This window comes from Dipteris shenzhenensis, chromosome 27 (genome assembly GCF_047967505.1).
Source record: "Dipteris shenzhenensis isolate YYH24624 ecotype China chromosome 27, Dip_SZ_1.0, whole genome shotgun sequence".
NCBI classification, from domain to species: Eukaryota; Viridiplantae; Streptophyta; class Polypodiopsida; order Gleicheniales; family Dipteridaceae; genus Dipteris; species Dipteris shenzhenensis.
The window spans coordinates 52,392,300-52,414,825 of NC_141622.1; positions in this window are offsets into that span (position 1 = coordinate 52,392,300).

Genomic DNA, 22,526 nt, shown 5'->3' on the forward strand with positions numbered 1-22,526 from the left:
AATTACATTGTTTCCAGTTAAAGTTAGTCAAGTATTTTTGCATTCTGAGTTAACAGGGAACACATTTGGCAATCCTACTCCACATTCAAACTCAGAACTTGAGAAGACTAGTGCAAAAAGGTGACGATCAACAAGCAGATGATATTCTGATTCAAAACAGACAAGGTGACAAATAGACTTCGCCGCAATACAGAGATGAGAATGATCAACTGTAGAGTACAAGACAAGAAAAGCATAGAAAGAAGGCAACAATTGGAGCAAAAAAGAGAAACAAAGATACGACTTCATTTTGCCACACAAAGAGTCACAAACAAGCCCAAGTGCACTCCAGTCGGGTATTTGGGATGTCAATGGGTTTTTTCGACATCACGCTAGATCAGCAACTAGCTCCGCTTCGTCTAAGTATACTGAAAAGAAATTTCTCTATTGGAACACAATATGGCTATCACTAGCCACCCCATGATAGCCGGATGTAACTATATTAAAAAGATAGCATGGCTTGGAGGTAGAACACACCGAACAATCACTCAGGGGGTACAATTTAGAGAAAGATATTAGACTATGGTTGGTTGTGTCTTGACTTCTTAGTACTACAAAGGCTTATGGAATGTGAGTGGAAAGCTGATAGTGATATTTTTCATTTTTGTTGCTTTTTCTTTTTCTTTTGTTTTTTTGTTTGTTTGTTTCTCAATCATAAATCATGTTCTCCAAGTTTCCCTTACATGTCACTTGTATTTGTGACAATTACTTTCATCCGTTCATACGTTTTCCTTTTTACAAAAGTATCATTTGAGGTTAAGCCAACTCCTCATAGAGAGACATTAAATATGCCTCTCAAGGAAGGATCCTCTAAGGAGTCTGTCGGAGGTGTCGAGGCAAGACTTACCATTTCGGTTTGAAGTGCTATCTTTCATATCTTGCAATTTAGCATGTTGGATTTACAAGGCTATGTAGCATTAGTTGTATTTAAGCTCACTTTCGAGAGTTGAGCATGCCATTTGATGCCATAGAAGAACCTTTTTGTGGTCTTAGTCTATTGGACAAGATTTGGAGAAGGATTAATGTTCTTGCACTACAAAGATAGTGTGGTCTAGCCAAGGTTGTCCTATGCATACAACTTTAGGTGGGCCTATGGGTAGAGGTATGTAGCCATTCCTATTTGGTTAGGGCCAATTGGTTAGGGCCAATCATGTTTAGGGAGGTGATTAGATTGATTAATGGGAGAGCGTCTAACACTAGTATTAGTGCACAAAAGGCATATAAGTATAAAAGCATGTAGGACCAACCATTATCAAAAAAGCATGAGGAGATCTCGGGGGGGTCACTATGTATAAACCCTCTATATCACGTGCGTTCAAGGCCTATATTTAAAGTCCCTTTTTTGTAAAAAATTTCATTAATAAAATGTACCCCTTTTCTATACAAATCTGTAAATTTTTTCCAAAACTATTTTAAATAGTCCCTTATGTATATTTATTTCTGTAAATTTTAGAAATAAAAAAAATCCTTCTGTTGAACTCACGTGATAGGGTTACATATGATGAGTGACCCCCCCGAGGAGGAGATGCTTGAAGAGGCATAGCTTAGTTTGATGGGCTATGAAAGTCTTGAGTCCATTGCAGTGACATTCTCTTCTCGTAGAAGTTACATTGATGCTTGTTGGGAGTCCCTATTGACATTCTTATATGATGATTGGTGCATTGGGGGAGACTTTTCCTATTGAAGATTTCAGATATGCAACATGATTTAGATGTTTCATATCATGAGGCTTTTGGTCAAATGGAGGGAAAATTTTCTTCACATTATGGTTTCTATGTAGATGAGTGGATCGATGACCACTAGTGGAACTCCTCTCGGTCACCCTCCTCCTTCGGGATCAAATGTATCAGCCCCTCAGTTAGGCTCTCTAGCATGCAACCACTATTCCCCCCTCCTTGTGGATCAAATGTATCAACCTCTGAGTCAGGCTCTCTATCATGCAACCACTATCCATAATCTCATTAAAGGTCAAGAGCATCCCTCCCTCAGGCCCTATCATATCTCCTCCACTCTCCTCACAATCACAAGGTCCTCAATGATACTCTCGAGGATCCAAATGCTCTGAGCTTGGTCCCTCTATCAATTCGTAGAATAACTGACTAATCCAAAAATGTAGTGCTTGCCAAAATGCCAACCACTCCCCTTTGCGACCTATAATGCTCCTTGGCACAGCTTACAAAATCCTTTACAAGATGCTCAATCTTTTTCTATGGCCCCTCTTATTGGTCCACAGTGGCAATATGCCATCTCTAACTCTGATTGTGTCTTTGTCATTGTCTCAACCTTAGTCTTCTTCTCCATCTGTTTGTCCTCCTGGCTGGATGCTCGCCTTCGGGAACACTAACACTTGAAGGTCCCTTAGTGACCTCTAGAGCATTAACCTCTGAAGTCGAGCCGAAGACATAGGTGGAGCTGGAGTGATGGAGGTTGAGCTAGGGTAGGAGCTGGATTTTGAGGTGGAGGCTAGTGGATGGGGAGAATTCATTAAGTGCTAGGCTAAGGTGGAGGCTAAGAAGGCTCCCTAAGTGCTAGGCTTCACTATGGCTGAGTTTGCCTGCGTCTCTAGAGCTTTAATAGAAACTCAGTATGTAGGCCTTTGTATGTATGCTCTTGTGTGTGTTTGTGTGTGGTGTGTGTGTGTGAGCATATATTAATACAAAGTTCTACACCCACTACTGGGCACTGATGACATTAGTGGGGATGTCATGGTAGCTAATCCCTACTATGCATGATGGTTATTGTCTTGTGGATGACTACCACAAGGCACTTTCCTAAATGGTGAGTTTTGGCATGTTCCTAGATTCATCTAGGTATATATAAGAGGGCTCGTGGAAGGGGAGACTCTAGGACAGGAGGCACATGTGTGCCATGTCTAGCTTGAGGGCGCATCTGCTCAGGCAATCCCTAAGAAAATGTCCTTGCCTATGATAGAAGAGGCACTGATCTAGAAGGCTCTCATACATGACCATCTGTTGAAGCTAGACTCCATCACTGGTGGAGTATGAGATCACAATGGGTAGAGGTTGTGGCAATGGATACACTGAAGTAAGCCTAACCCTTGTGGCACTTGTACCTATAAGTGATTTGGCATAGGACAATCTCATACACGCTAAAGGAATGACATTGTTTGTCATGCTGGTGGCCATGTGCTCTGCAGCCTTGTGGCATGAACTGATTTCATCTGGTAGTTCAGGAAGAACATCCAAAAAGAAATCTACCTCGGTCCAGGGGTGGATGTATGAAAGTGTTTCCGCTAAGGCCACATATGAAGAACTCAAACTTCACTCGTGCTTTCCCTTTCACCTATCAACCTTTATACAAAACCCATGCCATCGCCCACATTGCCATGCATTGGGTTCTTCATCCTGCTTTCTTCATGTGTATCCTCCTCTATGTGCGTCACACAAGCTCTGGAATTTTCCCTCGCTAACACACCTTTGAGGAGGTCGAAGTCAAACTTCACTCGTGCTTTCCCTCTCACCTATCAGCCTTTATACAAAACCCATGCCATTGCCCACATTGCCATGCATTGGGTTCTTCATCCTACTTTCTTCATGTGCATCCTCCTCTATGTATGTCATCCAAGCTCTAGATTTTTCCCTTGCTAACACACCTTTGAGCAAGAGAAAAGAGCGATAAGTTGCCACCAGCCTCAAGTTGCATCCATCTCCTCCTTGTGCACCCTCTCCCATCAGTTTCCTTGCACCGGCTCTTGTCTTCATCTTCCCAGTCACTTCTCACATCTCTATTCCCTTATAGCTTCCTCTTCACATAGCTAGCACCGATCCTTGTTTCATTGAGGCAATTCACGAGTCGATTGATCTCTCCAAGGTGGCACCTGTACTTGTGACTATAACATCAAGATAGGTTGTCAAGGTGGCAAACAGGATCCATCGCAACAAGCCGAACTATGATCTGCCCCTTTGCACATTTAAGGCTGCATCCTACTTATTGCCATCCATAGACTTCCGTCTAATCTCCTCGGCCAACAAGCTACCCACAACATCATCAAATTTCAGTACTCCACCAGGTGCAGAGTTACTGACAGCTGTACGGAAGGTATCCCATGAGGATGGCAATGAACATAAGAGAAATATTGCCTTAGTCTCCGCATCAAAATTCATCTTCTGAGCCTAAAGTTGGTTGAAAATAATATTGAGTTCATTCAAGTGAGAAGCAATGGATACCCCTTCCTTCATCTGTAGCTCAAACAACCTCTTCATGAGGTAAACTTTATTAGAGGTAGTTTCCTTTTCATAAGTGGCACACAGTTTCTTCCACAAATATTTCGTAGTCTGCTCATTTACTACTGTGAAATAAACTGACTCTGCAAGATGAAGTCTAATAGTAGATTTTGCTAATGCATCCAACTCATTCCAATCATCCTCAGACATAGTTGCAGGCTTAGCTTCAATGATCCCTGCCAAGGGTTTAGTCTACTTCTTTTGAATAAGCACATCCCTCATTTGTTCTTTCCACAAAGAAAAGTTTGTCCCATCAAACTTTTTAATGCTAAAAAACTCCTTTTCAGACATGGAATAGGATGCCATGATGCAAATGAAGCAAAAATCCCAAATGCTAGTGCCTACAAGAGAGAATCACACCAAATACCAGATGCACCCAAATGTGTATGCCACAATAGAGTGAAATATCACCAAAACTCATGTCTCAAAGCATCTGACTCATGTGTATATACTATGCATCCATATGAGCAAATCTAGCCGAAAAGAAAATGCCAACTGCAATGGTAATCCAAAATGCCAATAAGTGCCAAATGACTCAAGCATAAACACCGTCCACTGAAATATGCATTAATAACATCTCATCCAAGAGAGCATAGCACTATCAGTGCATCACCTGCAATGTGTCAAAGCTGTCCCTCAGCATAAAATAGCATCCATGTGCAAAGCGTCCATAAAAATAGCATCCCACAAGGCAATTTGGGCCTATCAGCGCATCCAATAAGGACTGTAATGCATCCAAATGGCCTAATATAAATCATCCACTACAACCCAATGCACAGCACAAATGAGTGCACACTGCTCAAACTACAACCAGAGTGATCTATATAAGGTATGCTCAAGAAATCATAGTCCGACGGTAATGACCGCTACTAAAAATAGAACTTGAGATGCCTCAAAACATGGGTGCCATTGCATAATCGGACTCAACAAGAAAATTTATAAATATCTCTCTTCTGCCACAACTCCAAAATCCCAACCGATGAGTGAGAAATGGGAGTCAACACTTATCCACTGCCATGTGGCATAAATCTAAGGTTTCAAAACCTTAGAATGAAAAATGCATAGCGAAGAGACGCAATCGAATACATAGAGACATATAACTCTGAAAATCCTCCAACGAATCGTGTAAGAATTGACACGTAGGAGTTTTTGGGCATCCAAAACACAATGGGACAGACGGTTTTGGAAACCGTGGTCTCAATCACTAGGTCCAACACACGGACTGAAAAACATTTTTGGAAACAGAGCTATTTGTAAACTCCACCAGAGTGCAAATGATGAGCAACATAGAAGTTTTAGGACCTCTGAGTCTACCAAAACTGATAGATCCGCAATGGGTTGCTCCAAACTTGAGTTCCAACACCCGGGCAGAAAAATGCAAAAACTAACACAGTGAGTCACAAATCCAATGAAATGATCCCAGATTCAAGAATGAAGTTGTTTCCAAGCTCCTAAAGTGAAGTGGACACTAAAAGCAAGCAATATTTGCCTCTACAAGTCAATATGGAGTCTCTGTCATCGAACAAAATAGGGAAAAGCTCAAAAAAACGACGTTTTCTTTGAAAACACTTAACAGGCTCTCAAAACCACTTCGCAAAACCAAAGTGACTTTTCCAAAGGTTCCTCCAAGGTCTTTGCACACTCAAATGCAAGTAAAGTCACTCACAAACTTTCCACAGAGCTTCTCCTTCCTCCCACAGAGCTCCTGAGCTTCAAGCATTCATGCATGCTCAGCTAGATCACTCGGGCTCTGATACTAGTTGAGAGTGCTCTCAACAGAAGCAAGAATGGAAGAGGGAGACAGAGAAATAGAGAGCCACACAAGTTTTGGTGGGTGCAGAACCACCCTAATCTTCTTTTTCATTCATTTATATATGTGTTTGAGTATTGTACATAACCGGGGTAAAGGCACAGTGACCTTTAACCCCCATAGTGTCACTATAACCCACTAACCACCCCTAGTATCAACAAAATAAAATTTGACATAACACTAGGCATCCTCCACACCCTCATGGCCACTTGGGGCAAGATACATGGCTCCTCTAGTGCAGTTGTAGCTCTCCGGATTGGTTGCATCAACCATGCTCTTCCTTCTAAATGATGGCAAACATTAGAACCACATGATCAAGTGCGAGGATCTACGATGGGCAGCGGATTGATTGCTTGCAAAAGATTTGCATCTAATATTGCCATTTCTCTTGCTGGTCATTCGACCTTAATTGATTTCTATCAACTAGAATCACAAGGAGTTGACCTTGTAATTGGCAAAGGACTTCCTCAACCACCACCTTCCCTTCGGCTTCTCAACAAGTGAGATGGTTTTAACCATTCAAGGTACACTAGTCCAACTTCTTGCCAGAGAGCATCTCAAACAAGTTCTAAAGCCACTCGCTGAAGATTTGGAAATAGTCCATCAGTGCTCCTCTCCATTCTTCCTTGATTATGTAAAGCCTCCCTCGGAGTATGATCCTACACCAAGTAGCCTCTCCGGTACCTTCGACAATAAACTTCAGCCCTCAGCCACCACCACTGGCTAATGCACAACGTCCTCTTCAAGGAAACGAGTTAGATGAATACACCAATAGTCTTCTCTAGGCAAATGAACAAAAGAGCCTGCATGCCTCCACGCACACTTCACATCTTCTGTCCTCCCTACAGGACATGCAAGACAAGTAACGCTTTCTTGGCTGCATCAACCATATCTCTTCTTTCTACGAGCAATTGGCCCAAGACCGCTATGCTCTCCAACTCTGCCTCTACAAAGACGATCCCTCTTGGGGCCAACGCTAGACTCAAGCGGTGCAACACATCAAGGAGCATATCCAACACCTTCCTACTCTCACCATCCCCTCTGAACATGGTTTATTAATAATAGAAATAGGTGCCTCTGACAGCTTTTGGGGAGCTACCATTCTAAAATGCACTCCAACACAAGAAGTCATTTGCGCATACAGATTTGGTACTTTCTAAGGAGCTGAGCATAATTACCATGCCATTGAAAAAGAAACTCTGGTTGTCAAGCGTGCTATTCAAAAGCTAGAACTCTTTATCCTCAACAAAACCTTTCTTGTTCACACTGACAATCAAAATTTTAAAACCTTTTCTACTCGCAAGATTGACAAATAGATTGGTCGTGGATGCTTAGCTCAATGGAAAGAGTTTTTTACCATGTATGACTTCTCTATCGAGTGGAAGAAAGGTGTCACTAATGTCCTTCCGGACATTGTCACGAGAAGGTGCACCATATTGGCAAGCACGTAATGGTGGGCTCCTTCTACCCACTAGCAATGGTCCTCGATGACCATCCTGTCTTGTCACGGTGATTAGACACACTGAGTGATGTCCCAGGTAAGACCTGCACCTCGTGACATGTGTACATAAGAGTCCCTAGGTGATTAGACACTACCTGTTGTCCCAGGTAAGAGCTTCACCTTTATGTCCTTTTCTCTATACAAAAGATTCCTACACTCAGGAAGTGGAATACAGCTAGCAATTTACTTAGTAGTGGGATACAGCTGGCCACCAACCTCCCTTTCATATAAATGCACCCTTGGCTCAGTAGAAGGTAGAGCTTGTATGTGTCTTCAAGTCTTTAGCTATGCAATATACTCCCAGCTTCCTTGCAACCTTGCCTCCTAGTCTTTTGCCTCTTGTTCTCTATGTGCTTCAACTTTTGTTCTTGTCTCCTATTCTTGTATGCCTGCCCACTATCATTTCTTCACCACTATCACTTACGAACTCTTCATCGCTTCTGACGTCTCTTCTCCCCTCCTGTGCACTTCTCCTCCTACCGCTTACCCTGTTTATGTTTGCATCATTCACACATCCTCCCCTCACTTCGTGTTTTCCCTTTCTCTCGATATCCTCATTGGTTCTCTTCCTACTCCATCTAGCCTTATCTTGTGTTTTCACTTCTTTCAGATCCTACTCCTCATAACCCTAAACCCTAGACCCTAAGCTCTAGCCCTAACCCTAACCCTAAACCTAAACCCTAAACCTTAAACCCCAAACCCCTAAAACCCTAAACCCCTAAACCATTATAAAACCCTAAATCCTAAACCTTAAACCTTAAACCCTAATTCCTAAATCCTAAATCCCTAAACCTAAATCCCTAAACCTAAACCCTAAACCCTAAACACTAAACCCTATACCTGGACCATTTGGAAGAGATTAGCAAAGCTGAAATCTGCCACTGTCTTGTGAACCTCTTGAGGCACGTTATCAATGTTGACAATCTTTGTCTGTACTTCAAGGAGAGCCATGAAAGCATTGCCAAGCTTATGGGCTAAGCTATAGAGATAATGACGGTTGGCAGAAGTGTCAGAAAAAAGACCGGTTGTATAATCCAACTGCTGAACATGAGGATTATAAGCTTCCAGCTAGAAAAGGTCACAAAGTTGTAAGGCAGAATACTCATTGGATGCCTGAGTGCGGCGGTCATCACTGAAGGTAGGCAAAAACTGATTTGAGATGGCATCAATCAAGGCATAGGGTGCATTGGGTTGATGATTACCATCAATGACTTTACTATTGAATGGAAAAAAGGTGTCACCAATGTACTTCCTGACATGTTATCACGCGAAGCTGCGCCCTACTGGTAAGAGCGGAATGGTGGGCTCCTTTTACCCACTAGTAATGGCCCTGGATAGATATTCTAACTTGTCATGGTGATTAGACATTGCTTGATGTCCTAGAAGGTAAGACCTTCACCACGTGACATAATGTACATAAGATTATTTCGGTGATTAGAGACTGCCTGCTGCTGTCCTAGGTAAGAACTTTACCTATAAGTCCTTTTCATCTTTCAGCCATGTACAAATGATTCCTGCACTTGAGAAGTGGAATATAGCTGGCCATCCACTAAGAAGTGGGATATAGTTGGCCACCAACCCCCCTTCTATATAAGAGCACCCTCGGCTCAGTAGAAGGCAGAGCTTGTATGAGCTTCTAGTTTTTTTAATATACTTCCAGCTTCCTTGCAACCTTGCTCCCAACTCCTTACCTATAGCTCTCTTCGCCCTTTAGCTTTCGTTCCTCTGTCTCCTCTTCCTATTCTTAGTTTTCCATGCCTGCCCGCTACCATTTCTTCACCATCACATATGAGCTTTTCTTTGCTTTTGATGCTTCCTCTTCCCTTCTCCACACATCTCCTCCTACTACTTATCTAGTCTATGTTTGCATAATAAAAGTTTTGTTGATAATGAAGAGTTCCATTTTCTTAATAGCGTGCTTGACTGCCAGAATTTCTTTTTCAATGGAATGGTAATTTTGCTCGGCACCTTGGAAAGTGCCAGATCTATAGGCACAGATGACCTCTTGTGTGGGGGTATGTTCAAGTAGGACAGCTCCCCAGAAATTATCGAATGCATCCGTTTCTATGGATTTGTGCTGCAAACGCTGTTGCAAATCAGGTTGTTTGTTGAGATCACCATCCATAAAATGGGTTTGGAATTCAACACGCATAAGCTGAGAACCAGGGGCATCATGAAAAGTTGTACGGTGACCACGCCATGGTTGCTACTACTGTTGTTGTGGCGGGGTGCCGGATCTTCATCCATGGGTTCGACCTTAGACACCTTGATTCATATACAAGTAGGGAGGTCACTGGAGGACAAAGATTCACATCTGGGAGACTCAGGAGGTGATTGCGGAGGGAGCTGAGGAGATGGCAGAGGCATAGGATTAGCAAGTTGTGGCAGAGGACCAGGAATTGCTTCAAAAGGGTCAAGCGGAGCAGTATTGGCAAAATGGGTTGGATCAGTCCATTCTCATCGGTGGCCCAAGTGCCAAGTATTATCATTGATCGGAGAATTTTCAGTAGAAGGCTAAACAGACTGAGGGAAAATAGGCCAAAGCATGAGATTAAGGGTGCGCTGTGGAGAGAAAGAATCATCTATAGGACTGGCAGATGATGGAGGCAAAGAAGGGGGAAAGGACTTATGAACAGAAGCATGTACAGGCGGAATAGGATGAGTGTGCAACTGCTAGAGTTCTTGCAAAATGGATTGGATATTTTGGTCGAGCTTACCAACAGCAAGTTGCGGATCATATAATGCAGAGTAGCAAGCACCCAGACATGCCTGAGTAGCTAGATTGTGCGAGTTGCACCAATTCAATTGTTGTTGCTCAACAGGCATGCCATTATCATCTATCTACATCAATGCATAACGTACATGCACCGACTTAAGCGTGCCATCTTTAGATGTAGAATGGAAACCCTTGGAGCGGGTCCAATTCACCAAACGAACCATATTCATGGGATGGAGACACTTGGAGGTAGTGATGTTATCATAGTTCATATGATGATGTGCTGGGAGGTTGACTGCTGTAGTGCACTTGTACTAATGAGTAGCATCAGAGGAATTTGTGGAAGACATTCAATCATGAATGGCATTGGCTTTCTCACGTGGCAATTAAGCCTTAAACCCTAGACCCTTCTTAATCCCTAAACCCTAACCCTAAATCCTAAACCCTAAACCCTATAAACCCAAACCCCAAACCCTAAACCCTAAACCCTAAACCCTAGACCCTAGACCCTAGACCCTAAACCCCAAACCCCAAATCCTAAACCCTAAACCTTGAACCATAAACCTGTTTACAAGCAGCGTAGGAACCATTGGGGGCGCTGAAAATAGCTTTAGTGCGAGCGGAGGCACCTCAACTTAGGAAAGGAGGTGGAGCTGCAAGAACATTTGGATCGGTGGGACTGAGCGCATCGGTAACTTTTGGAAGAAGATTTGGCTGGGGGATAGAATTGCTTTTGTCCCACAAACTGTTCACAAATAGAAGAAGCAATGCCAATCTGCCTAAGCTTCTTACAGAGCGTTTGCTCCGTGCATTGGCACCACATATAAAACTGTATCTGGAAGAGAGTAGCAAATGTGAAATCTGCGACTGTCATGTGGACTTCCTAGGGCACATTGTTAATGTTAACAATCTTCATATGTGCTTCGAGTGGGGCCATGACAGCATCACCAGGGTGATGAGGGAGACTATAGAGATAATGATGCTTGGCCGAAGTGTCAGAGAAAACGCCAGTGCAATAAACCAATTGCTTTACATGTTCATTATAAGTCTCTTACTAGAACAAATCACAAAGATTCAGGGTAGAATATTCATTGGATACTTGTGCACGATCATCCGGTGAAGGTTAGTAGGAACTGATTAGAAATTGCTACAATCAAAGCATCAGGAGCATTAGGTTGGTGGTTACCATCAATGCTAGAAAATATGTGTTCCTTGGACTTGTTAGAAAGGATTTCCCACCAATTGCCAAGAACGCGAGTGAAGCCTTTAGTTGTTTCCACGACAGCATCACATGGATTCCATCTGTATATTATAATGAGAGACATCATGTGGCCATAAAAGAATTCAATAAGATCCTTCATGGCTTGAGGAGAGGCAACATCAATGTTAAGGATATAGCCGGGGAAATACTTGTGATGTAAGTGTCGCTGCAGATCAGGTTGTTCATCAAGATCACCGTCCATGAAATGAGTTTGGAATTTGGCACACATGAACTAGGAGCTAGGGGCATCATGAAATGCCATGCGACCTCCTCACCAATGGTTGTTGTTGTTGCTATTGTTGTTGCTGCGATCGGGGTGCCGCCGATGCTGGATCTTCATCCATTGATTCAACCTTTGCTCCTTGGTTCATGTAGAGTATAGGGAGAGCAATGGAAGAGGAGGCCTTAGAGCTAGTGATTGTGGAGGAAGTTGAGGAGGTGGTAGAGGCATGGGAGCATCAACATTTTTTGGAGACAGACTATGAGTTGAGGCAATCGCTTTGGAGGTGGAATCAGCGACGTCATCATGAGATCCTACTATGGAAACATGGGAGGAAGGTGGAAAAGAAAGGCGCATCACTTTCTTCCCATGATCACGATGAGGACGAAAGCTTGATGACAAACTTAGAAGGTGCATCTTCTATCTGGAAGATACAGCTGGCCACCATCCTCCCTTCTATATAAGAGCACCCTTGGCTCAGTAGAAGGCAGAGCTTGTATGTGTCCTCAAGTCTTCAGCTACGCAATATACTCCTAGCTTCCTTAAACCTTGCCTCCCAGTCCTTTGCCTCCTGTTCTCTATGCTCTTTAGCTTTTGTTCTTGTCTCCTCTTCCTATATGCCTCCCCACTATCATTTCTTCACCATCACTTATGAACTCTTCTTCACCTCTGACGTCTCTTCTCCTCTCCTGCGCACTTCTCCTATTGCTTACCTTGTTTATGTTTGCATCGTTCATGCATCCTCCCCTCACTTCGTGTTCTCCCTTCCTCTTGGTATTCTCGTTGGTTCTCATTCTTAATTCTCTACTCCGTCTAGCCTTATCTTGTATTTTCACTATTCTTTCAGATCCTACTCCTCATTGGTATCAGAGCCTCGTTCATTCTTTGCCTATTTTGAAAGTCGCTAAGGTGCTCCCCGTTGAAGCCCAGAGAGAAGCGTGTTGAGGTTGAGCCAAACTGCATGAGGAACTCAGTAAAGTCTCCAAGCCTTCATATATCCAATGGCTATTGCGATCCACTCCTTCTCTTCCCACTTTATCTCTATCCGTGCTGCTTCTTCATCCTCTGAAATTATTGACCCCAAGGCTGCTTGGAATATGCTGATTATCGACCCTGAAGATATCTATAAGTTCTTTACTTTTCAGTTTCATGTTCTCAAGCATGTTAAAGTTTCTAAAGTTGTTGTAAATATTGCTGATGAAGGATCCACTGGTGTATATCTTCCTCTGTTTACTCCCCATGAGATTAACGCTTTTCAAAATTCAGGCTATCAGTGTGAAGATAGTGGGAGAGAGGGAAGGAGTCTCACTTGAGGCTTTCTCACAATCACAATGGGGGAATATACACAAAGGTGGAGGCTGAAAACAGTTTTCCTCTTCTTAGTTGTGAAAGCCAAAAGAACTCAAATACAAAGAAATAGAAGAACCCTATATGTGGGTCTCAAACCAAACTCAACTAACTAAGGTGGCATACTAACTGAGCCACGAACTAGTGTAGATAAGGATAGCTGTCATCCAGCTATTATTCGTGGGCGGTGTACCAACCGCATCTGTAGCTAACAAGTCAGTGACATAAATGCACAACGGTCACCCTGGCATATCGCGAGTGGAGCTCGATATCTCAACACTCCCCCTCGAGCTCAATCCCAATTCCTGCACACCAAGCAGGTCTCTGAACTTGCGTAGCTTCTCTGCGCCCAATGCTTTTGTGAAGATGTCAGCTACCTGATCCTCTGTGCTGACATAAACTAGATCAATAAGACCTAGTAACACTTTCTCCCGCACATAGTGATAATGCATCTCAATGTGCTTTGTTCTAGCATGAAAGACTGGGTTCTTTGCCAAGTGTATACTGCTCATGTTGTCACAATAAATGACAACTGGCCCATCTGTAGACCGATGCATATGATAGAGTAGCTTATGCAACCAAGCTACCTCACATGCAGCCATTGCTGCACCCCTGTACTCGGCCTCTGTGCTCGACAAGACAACTGTAGACTGTTTCTTGCTGCTCCAAGTGACTGCAGCACTCCCAAAAGAGCACACATACCCACTGGTAGATCGTCTATCAGAAATACTACCAGCCCAATCAGCATCAGTGTATCCATGCAACTGTATCTGAACCCCAGCCTCATAAAATAGTCCATACCTGCAATGTGGACTTCACATACCTGAGTATGCGTCTAGCCGCATCCATGAGCTTGATTATGCTGCCTTCTTGGTTTGTTTCAATATTTTTTGATTTGGTTGTGTTTTCGGCGCGCTACTCACAACATAATTTGTGATTGATTTTATTCAATCATATAAATCATTTCTTTACAAAAAAAAACGTTCCATCATTTTTTGTCTCCAACCTCGGGAACCCATAATTGTAGTCATGAGAAACTAGTGCCTTGCAATTTATCCTTCATCAAAGACACTGGCATGAGAAACCACGAGCCGAAGATTTATCCCTAAAGCAGTGTAAGGCAATCCCTTAAGGATGGTTTGTTAGGATCAAGTTCTTACCTTGTTCTCTTGTTTGTTACACACTCCAATGTGTAAGAATAGGACCATGTGTGTGCACACCATGTGTGCAAGAGTGCATCGGGGGCAGCTCCAACAGCTAGCGCGACACCCTAGCCAACCAATGCACCAAGGGACTTAAATCCCCACACTAAAGTACACAAACACTCACCAGCAGACTCACCTCTGCCAGGATCCTACACCAGATCCAACAACAACAACCCAGCTCACCCTAGCATGAAACTCAAGGAATACACACTGCATAAAGAGTCTGGTAACTCATAGAAGTCTGGATACAGGACCTTCCTTATCCCCACAGGTCAAACTTGAAATCCTGAAAAGCATCAGGTCCCTCAACACCAACAATCATTCATCGTCTATGGAGAGAGAAAGCAACACTTGGCGCTTAAACTGAGTGCACACTATCTCTGACACGGAAGAATGTAACAACAGGGATAAAATCAACATGGCCTACCTAATACAAATGATCATCGACCCCTCAATATATATCCTCTTCTTGCACCATTCATATACACAAAACCATAGCTCTCAGTTAAAAAAAACTCATAATTTTACTCATCAAGAGAAACATACATAAGATGGCTGGATTTTCCCTCAGGGATACAAGTTTTCTCCAGAAGTTATACATCCTACTGATGCCACAAACATCCCTGCTGAAACTGAGACTATACATAAAGAGCTGCATACATGAAACTCTGTCTTCTCACAATAATCCAAGGACAAGATACATTGCTGGCTGCCCTGTTATTCCAGTCTTGAATTAACCTCCCACAAACACTTGTATCTGCTGCCTTCACTCCGAATTGCACACTCAACATCTTCCGCCTTAATTTCAGATTAGCTATCTGCAAACTCTCTGTTGAAGAAACATCACAATTTGGGGACTAGCGCTCGGCATCTAACAGGCCATAACCATAAAAAAATCAGGCCAATAATACATCTATAACCAGCTTGAAAAAGCCTTGTGTACATAACAGGCCTAGCCATCAAAAAACCAGGCCGAAAATACATCCACAACCAGCTCGAAAAAACCTTGTGTACACTACTCATACCTCTCTGAAACTTGGCAGCCACTTACTGTCCATTGATTCTCCACATTCATTCAAGCTTGCTTTCCTTCTGGAAACCTCCTGGTTTCATCAATCGGCTGCAGATTCCCCATCCTCTTTCTTGTGAAGGATGTGCTTCTTTCTTTTCCAGATTCTTTCCTTGCAGGCTACAGAAACTGTTCATGGGCTGACGATTTCCTTCTCTGAAGACACACCTCTCCCTTGCTTCCTTACGGGCTGATCTCTTCTCGTGGTCAAGCATACCATCGATGGACTGCTGAAACCACTCCGGCCTGGTCTTTTCTTCAATCTCCTCTTCGTGGACTGCCATGCCTTGTATGGTCTGCCCCCTGCCTTTCAGATCTGGCCTTCATGGGCAGGCTGCCCTTTCCTACCTTGCTTTGTTCCCCCCTCTTTTCAGATCTGGCCTTCATGGGCAGGCTCCCCTTTCCTACCTTGCTTTGTTCTCCCCTCTTTTCTATGGCTGGCATCGACATCCTTTTTCAAAGAATGTTTCTTCTAGAATCCCAGTAAATTTGCCACCCATTAGCTTTCCTTTTTTGTTTTTCTCAAAGCTTCTTCAACATTACTAACCTGTTCACTCTCACACTAAATATTTTTCCCCCAACCTTAGACCTTACCCATATTTAAAAAAAAAAGAGTGCCTCCCATTCTCTCTAAAACCCATGGCGCACACAAACTAAAAAATAAAAACCTCAAAATAAATACCAAGGTTCCCTGGTTGAGGTATAAAAAAATTCCTTTTGGAGAGCTCTCCCGCCTGAAACATCTACTCTTGAGGACAAGAAAAGAGACAAGCCTTTTTTATTATTTATTTTTACAATATTGGCTTGCCTCTTCCGCACACTGTCTAGAGAAATTCGCGAGACCTTACATATGCACATCTCTCATCCTTCCAAAAACTCACACATATTTAGCCCTCCCTCCATGTTTGGAATAAAGGATGTGTTTCAAACCATGCTTGAACTCTATTCTCTTCACACTGCTACTTCCTATTGAGCATTCACCAAAAGACTGCCTTCATGCATGTTTATGTACATCAGATGGTATAGCTAGCCCTCCCCCCTTGATCAAAAGGAAATTGCATCAGACTCAACCATCCATCCCTCATCACCCATATGCTGCCTCGATCAAACATCAAACAAATTTGATGCACATGTATCATCTGCCAACCCGTGGCAACCATGTATCTCTTCCAAGCATAAACGCAAACTTAATTTTGAGAAGTCAGCTCTATCATAATCAGCCTCATGTTATCTTCTCCAAAACTGTCCTGTCTATCCCCTCTCAACATCATAATTTTCTTGGCATCTTCACCAACATGAGGTAACATAGCATCAACAAAGGAATCATGCATCTCAACCCCAAGGACATTAATACCAGCCCATACATTCTGCATACCAAAATCAGCAACATTGCCCATGCTATTCATGACCTCAAATCTTTTCAACAAACTATTTGGCTTGTCTTTAAAACCATAGTAACGGGAAACGGTACTATTTTTGGCTGGAACACCGTTTTTGGTCCCCAAAGAAACTGAGACGCATTTCTGGGGTTAAATGTTTGTCCTTGGGAAATGTCGCGTTTCCTCGTTTCCCCAAGTGAAACACAACGTTTCACCTTCTTTTGTTTTCATTTTACAAACATTAAAAAAGTCAGTGTTTTTATCTTAAAATTCCTTGAAACTCTATGAAACATAATAGAAAATCCTTGAAACCCCTTGAAATTGGATGAAACGGCTTGAAACTTTCGACAAAATCCATGAAACTTATTGGAGCTCTTTTGACAGTTGAAACTTGAAACTCCATGAAAAGCCCCTTCAATTCTAGTTGATGTACGCTAAGGGTAAAATTTTGGGTGAAATTCCATTGGTGATTATGGAGCTCCCTTTAAACTCTTGAATATCCATGGAGCTCCTTTGAAACTCCTTGGAACCTCCACGAAACTCCATGTAGCTCCAAAACTCTAATGTCCACAAATCCCCATGAAACTCCATGAAGCCAACCAACAAAATTGGAAGTAATGAATGTATAGGCCTCAAGGCTTGTTGGATTCTGAACTTTTGTAATCATGCATATGTATTGTCTTGACATTTTGTTTCACTTTCATGAAACATTCTTTGTATCTTTGCTTCCTTCTTTTCCATCTCCTAGAAATCCCTTGATGACATGGCGTTTCCCTGTTTCATCCCCCCACAACATTCACAAATGTTTTTGTTTCTTATTTCCATTTCTTAAAACTATGATTAAAACCTTCCACACTAGGAAAACCCCATTTATTGCTATGAGGAGGAACCATGTAGGAGAGGTAAAAGGTTGAGGCAGAAGGCACGCAACTGGACCTACTATGTACCCTGAACAAAGTTGGAAGTACGAGGAGAAACCAATGCACAAAAGCAACAAATAGCACACATCAGAGAATAGTTGATTTGATGGGTTATGAAGGCTGATAGAGAGCTAGCTAAAGGGAAAGACCACACACGACGACAGAAGGAAAGGAAGACAAGGCGACGGGAAAGTGAAGGAAAAGACAAGATCTAAGAAAAAGAAGAAATGCGCGAATAAACAAGAGGTTGACTTGTAGGGAGGAGACGAAAGTATGAACAAGAAAATGGAATTGCAAGAGAACCAAGACTACTCTTAGAATTTTGAAGCAGAGCACCAGGTCAAGGCAAGGAGCGAGAGCTCACCCTCCATGCACACAACACACACACACACACACACACTTTTTTTTTTTGGTAAAATCCAGTGTATTTATATTATCATAAATTTACAAGATGGGAAGTCTCCCACTCACTGACATGAGACTCAAAAAAAGAGCCCAATGGAAAAACTCAAAAACAGGTAGAGAACACTTCAAGGCTAGTGGCATCCAAGTCCCTTGCAGCAAAACTGTCATATAAGGATTGCTTGAGGGACATTCTGAAGAAAATATATGCCTGAGGAAACTGTTGACCCATCCTAGAATGCAGTCTCTGCGTCCAAATGGTCCATAGTACCCAAAAGCGAGTCCAGTAAAAGAAGAGGAGGAATGGAGACATCTGAGATGAGAGGCATCCAAACATCCAGAAGAGTTTCCCAAATCTGATAGAGGGAAACCGAAGCTGCAGCAAATGAGAAACATGAGTGATCAGTATGCGGGATTGTGGGCAAGACCATAATAGGTGAGGAACTGTCTCGTACTGATGAGAGCAACGGGGACAGGAAGGGGAAGCAATGCGACGTGCTGCCAATTTAACCCCAATGGAAAAGGCTCCCACAATACATCTCCAAAAGAAAAGCCTCTGTTTCAATGGCAATTTGGCTTTCCAGATTTTCATGAGTCGTGATTGCCACCAAGATAAAGGCCTGTCCAAATTCCAAAGAGTGTTGGCATGCTTGTCAATCCATGGCGGTGGAAGAAGAAATCTGTAGACCTTCGAAGAGGTCAGATTGTGCATTGAGAGTGTATGGGTAGAAGGAGGTAAAGAAGTCAAATTCCAGTCCATTAATCTGTCTTGTGCAAATAGTGGAGGAACTGGAACAAAAGGCTGCAACATAGCTGAAAGTGTTCTCCAAATGGACCTATGATGCAGGCCCAAGGAGAATGTCCGGCAAGCTTGTGGAAATGAAAGCATACAACCTTGTTGATCCACAACATCACCAACAAATCTGACGCCCAATTTCATGAGATTGTATGCTTTAATAGGTGCCTGTAGAGCGAGAGGCAATTCAAACACCTTGCTCCAATGGATGCTTTCCAATCGAAAAGAATTACCATGATGAGAAGAAGCACCTGTCCATTTTGCATATGAGAGAATTCTCTTCCAATCATGAATAAAAGCAGAAGAAACAGGGCAACCAGGAATTTTCCCTTGAAATGTGGACATGACTGCTTCCCAGTGATCTGTAATCCAATGCCCATATGCATGAGTCGCCATGTTTCCACACATAGCTGCTAACATAATAGCCCATGGCTGTTTTTGCTGAAGAAAATCAGCAATCATAGTGCTCTTTCTTGCCAACATATGAACCTGGAGATTGAGAATATTCAGCCCCCCATGAGTCTTAGGTGAACAAATGGACTGCATAGGTAGTAGTCGCAAGGCCTTTTTATGAGATTTGCTTTTCCAAAATATCTCCATAGCCTGGGACAAATAGGAAGCCAAATGCTTGAAAGACCAGGGAAGAAGAGGCAAATAAAATTGCACATATGCCATAATGATGGACCGTACTATCCGAAGTCGAACATGTAGAGGCCAAGTGGACAAATGCCAGTATTCCAGCTTCTTGTTAATCTTTTGAAGCACCCATTTGAGCTGTTGATGCGGGGTAATATTCCAGCCAATGGGGTAACCTAGATGCCTGACAATAGTATGGGAAGAGATAATGTGGCCTGGCCAGAGAAGTGCATGCCAATCAGCTTCTTTCAAAGCTAGAAGTTTTGATTTCTGGAAATTGATGTGCAGTCCAGCAGCTATGCCAAAGTCGTTCAGCGTGTGCATTAAAAGAGAAAGGTCACTTTGAGAATTCCTGGGCATAAAGTATGAATCATCAGCATATGCCTGTGCAAGAAATGACTGTGCCCCTGGGATTTGCAAGCCATGAAGCTGTCCTGTATCTGCAAGATAGTCCATATGCAACAGTAACGGATGGGTAGAAATGGCATACAGTAAGGAACTGAGAGGGCAACCCTGTCTCACTGAGTGGGTCATAGTCCAGATTCTTGACAACCCACCACCAAGCAAGCATTGCGCTGTGGCCTGAGAATAGAGCCAGTAGATGATGTGGACAAGCCGAGGGCCAAATCCCAATTTATGCATAGTCTGAGAGATAAAATCCCAATGGACTGTATCAAATGCTTTCGCAATGTCTACTTGCAGAATGAGAACATCTTGTTTGGAGTATTTGGCATACTCAATCGCAAGTAGGGCATTGGAGATATTGTCTGTGATCTGCCTTCTAGGGACAAACCCATACTGCCTAGGATGAAGTCCTGCTTGCAAAAAGAAGCGAACCCTGAGGACAATCATTTTAGCAATGAGTTTGTAAATGACAGGCATGAGAGATATAGGCCGCCAATCAGCCATCGTTTCACATAACCTTTTTTTGGGAATCAATTTTACTAGGCCATGTTTCCAGGATGGAGGAAGAGATTGTTCTGCCCAAGCATGATTGATCATGAGAAGAAGAGTGTTCTTGAGATCACCCCAAAATGCACGGAAAAATTCAACAGTCAATCCATCCCAACCAGGAGAGCTGTTTTTGCGTAGATGACTCAAGGCATCATCCAGTTCACTAAGCATAAAAGGCTGCTCCAATGCATAGGCCTGTTCCCGAGACAATATGGGTTGGACATGCATGAGAAATTGAGATCTAGCTGCATTCACTTGCATCAAATGATCAGGCTGAAGAGAGAGGAGATGCTGAAAATGACTAGAGCATTGCAATTCCAATTCTGATTTGGAAGTGGTCCAGGTACCATCATCTTTCTTGATCCTGCAAATATCCTCCTTTCTCCTATCAGCATGGAGACTTTTGAAAAAAGCTTTGGAGGAGCAGCCCTTATCTAAAAGGGGTTTCATGCGAGCTCGGATTTGCCACTTCTTTAATTTGCGAAGATCATTTTGGTGGATGATATGAACCGCATAGGCGCAAGAATCCTGTTCAGAAGGGGTAAGCTGCCTATGAGAACTGATTGCATCCATTTGCTGCTTGTGAGATAGAGCCCATTTCAACTTAAGCCTGAGGTTTCCCATGTAACTCTGTCCATAGTCTTGAATAATAGTCTGTAAGCGGAGAGCAAAACTGATCCATGCAAAATCCATATCTTCCTGAGCATGTAAGAGGAGGGGACGGACAGCCACTCTCACCATGTTCTGAAATTGTTGATGAAGCAAATAGGCACTATTAACATGGAGCAGGCGACGACCAAAAAAAGGCATATCATCTGTCAGACGTGCTATTGATAATGTCAAGCATACTGGAAAATGATCAGATAGTAAGAGTGAGTGATCAACCCGTAATGTACATGTAAAATCAGCATACTGCTGAGCATGGAGCAAGTACCATCTGTCAAGTCGAGCCCAGTAATGAGTAAAGGCATTGTGATGATATGTATAACCCATATCTATGTCTCTTGTTGAGAGCCATAGATCTTCTGCATGCAGAGATGAGAGCATATCTTCCCAATGTCGAAGCTCAGTGGGGATCATGTGAGAGCGATGAGTAGTATTGTCTTGAGTGGCAGGCGAGTTGTTAAAGTCTCCACACAAGAAAGCATTGGACAGCCATGGATATTGTTGGAGAGAGGCCCACATTTGAGCTCTAGTCGCAGAAGTTTGTGAGGCATAAACAGATGCAATTTCATAGAGATCAGCCTGCCAGGTGCATGATCACCATCCATCGACCCTGAGGGTCATTGTAAGCAACCATGGGCTGTATATCATGTTTTACCAGCATGCAAACCCCCGAAAAGTGCATTGTGCCAGCATAAAAAATATCATAACCAGCATAGTGGCCTTGCTGGCCAGCCAAGAAGTGTTGGTTGTGTTCCTGTAAAGAGATCACATCGGGATGCATTCTATGTACATAATGCCAAAAAAGTCTCCACTTATTGACATTGCAAAGACCCTGAACATTGTATGTGATGCAAGTAATTGAAGTAGACATAGAAGATATGTACAGTCAAACCAAAAGGCAGAGTAAAGTATAAGCTGTCAGGCCTCAGCCATGACATCAACATCCACCTGTGCTCCCGGATCATTAGCTCTATGATCCTCATCATTGTCACATACAGGAATGCCTCTTTTTAACACATCAACCCACAGTTGAGAAGCAAGGCTGTCAGCGGGGGTAGAGGTCTGACCAGGGGTAGAAGTTGAAGCATCCCAATGGCGAGACTGTAATGGACGTGGTTTAAGAGCGAATACCTTTTTGGGTTGCTGCCAGACAGCCTGGGGAGAGGCATGAGATTCTGAAATTTTGCCCTTCCCCTTATCCTTTTGCTTAGCTAGAACCTGAACCATATTTTCTTTGGAAGGGACAGATTTGGGAGCCACATCACCCAGTTTGGAAGGCATTGCCTTGGACCCCGGGGCATAAGTTGGGGGGGGAGTATTTTCTGGAGCAATAGCTGTGGGTGGGAGCTGATGCAGTACTG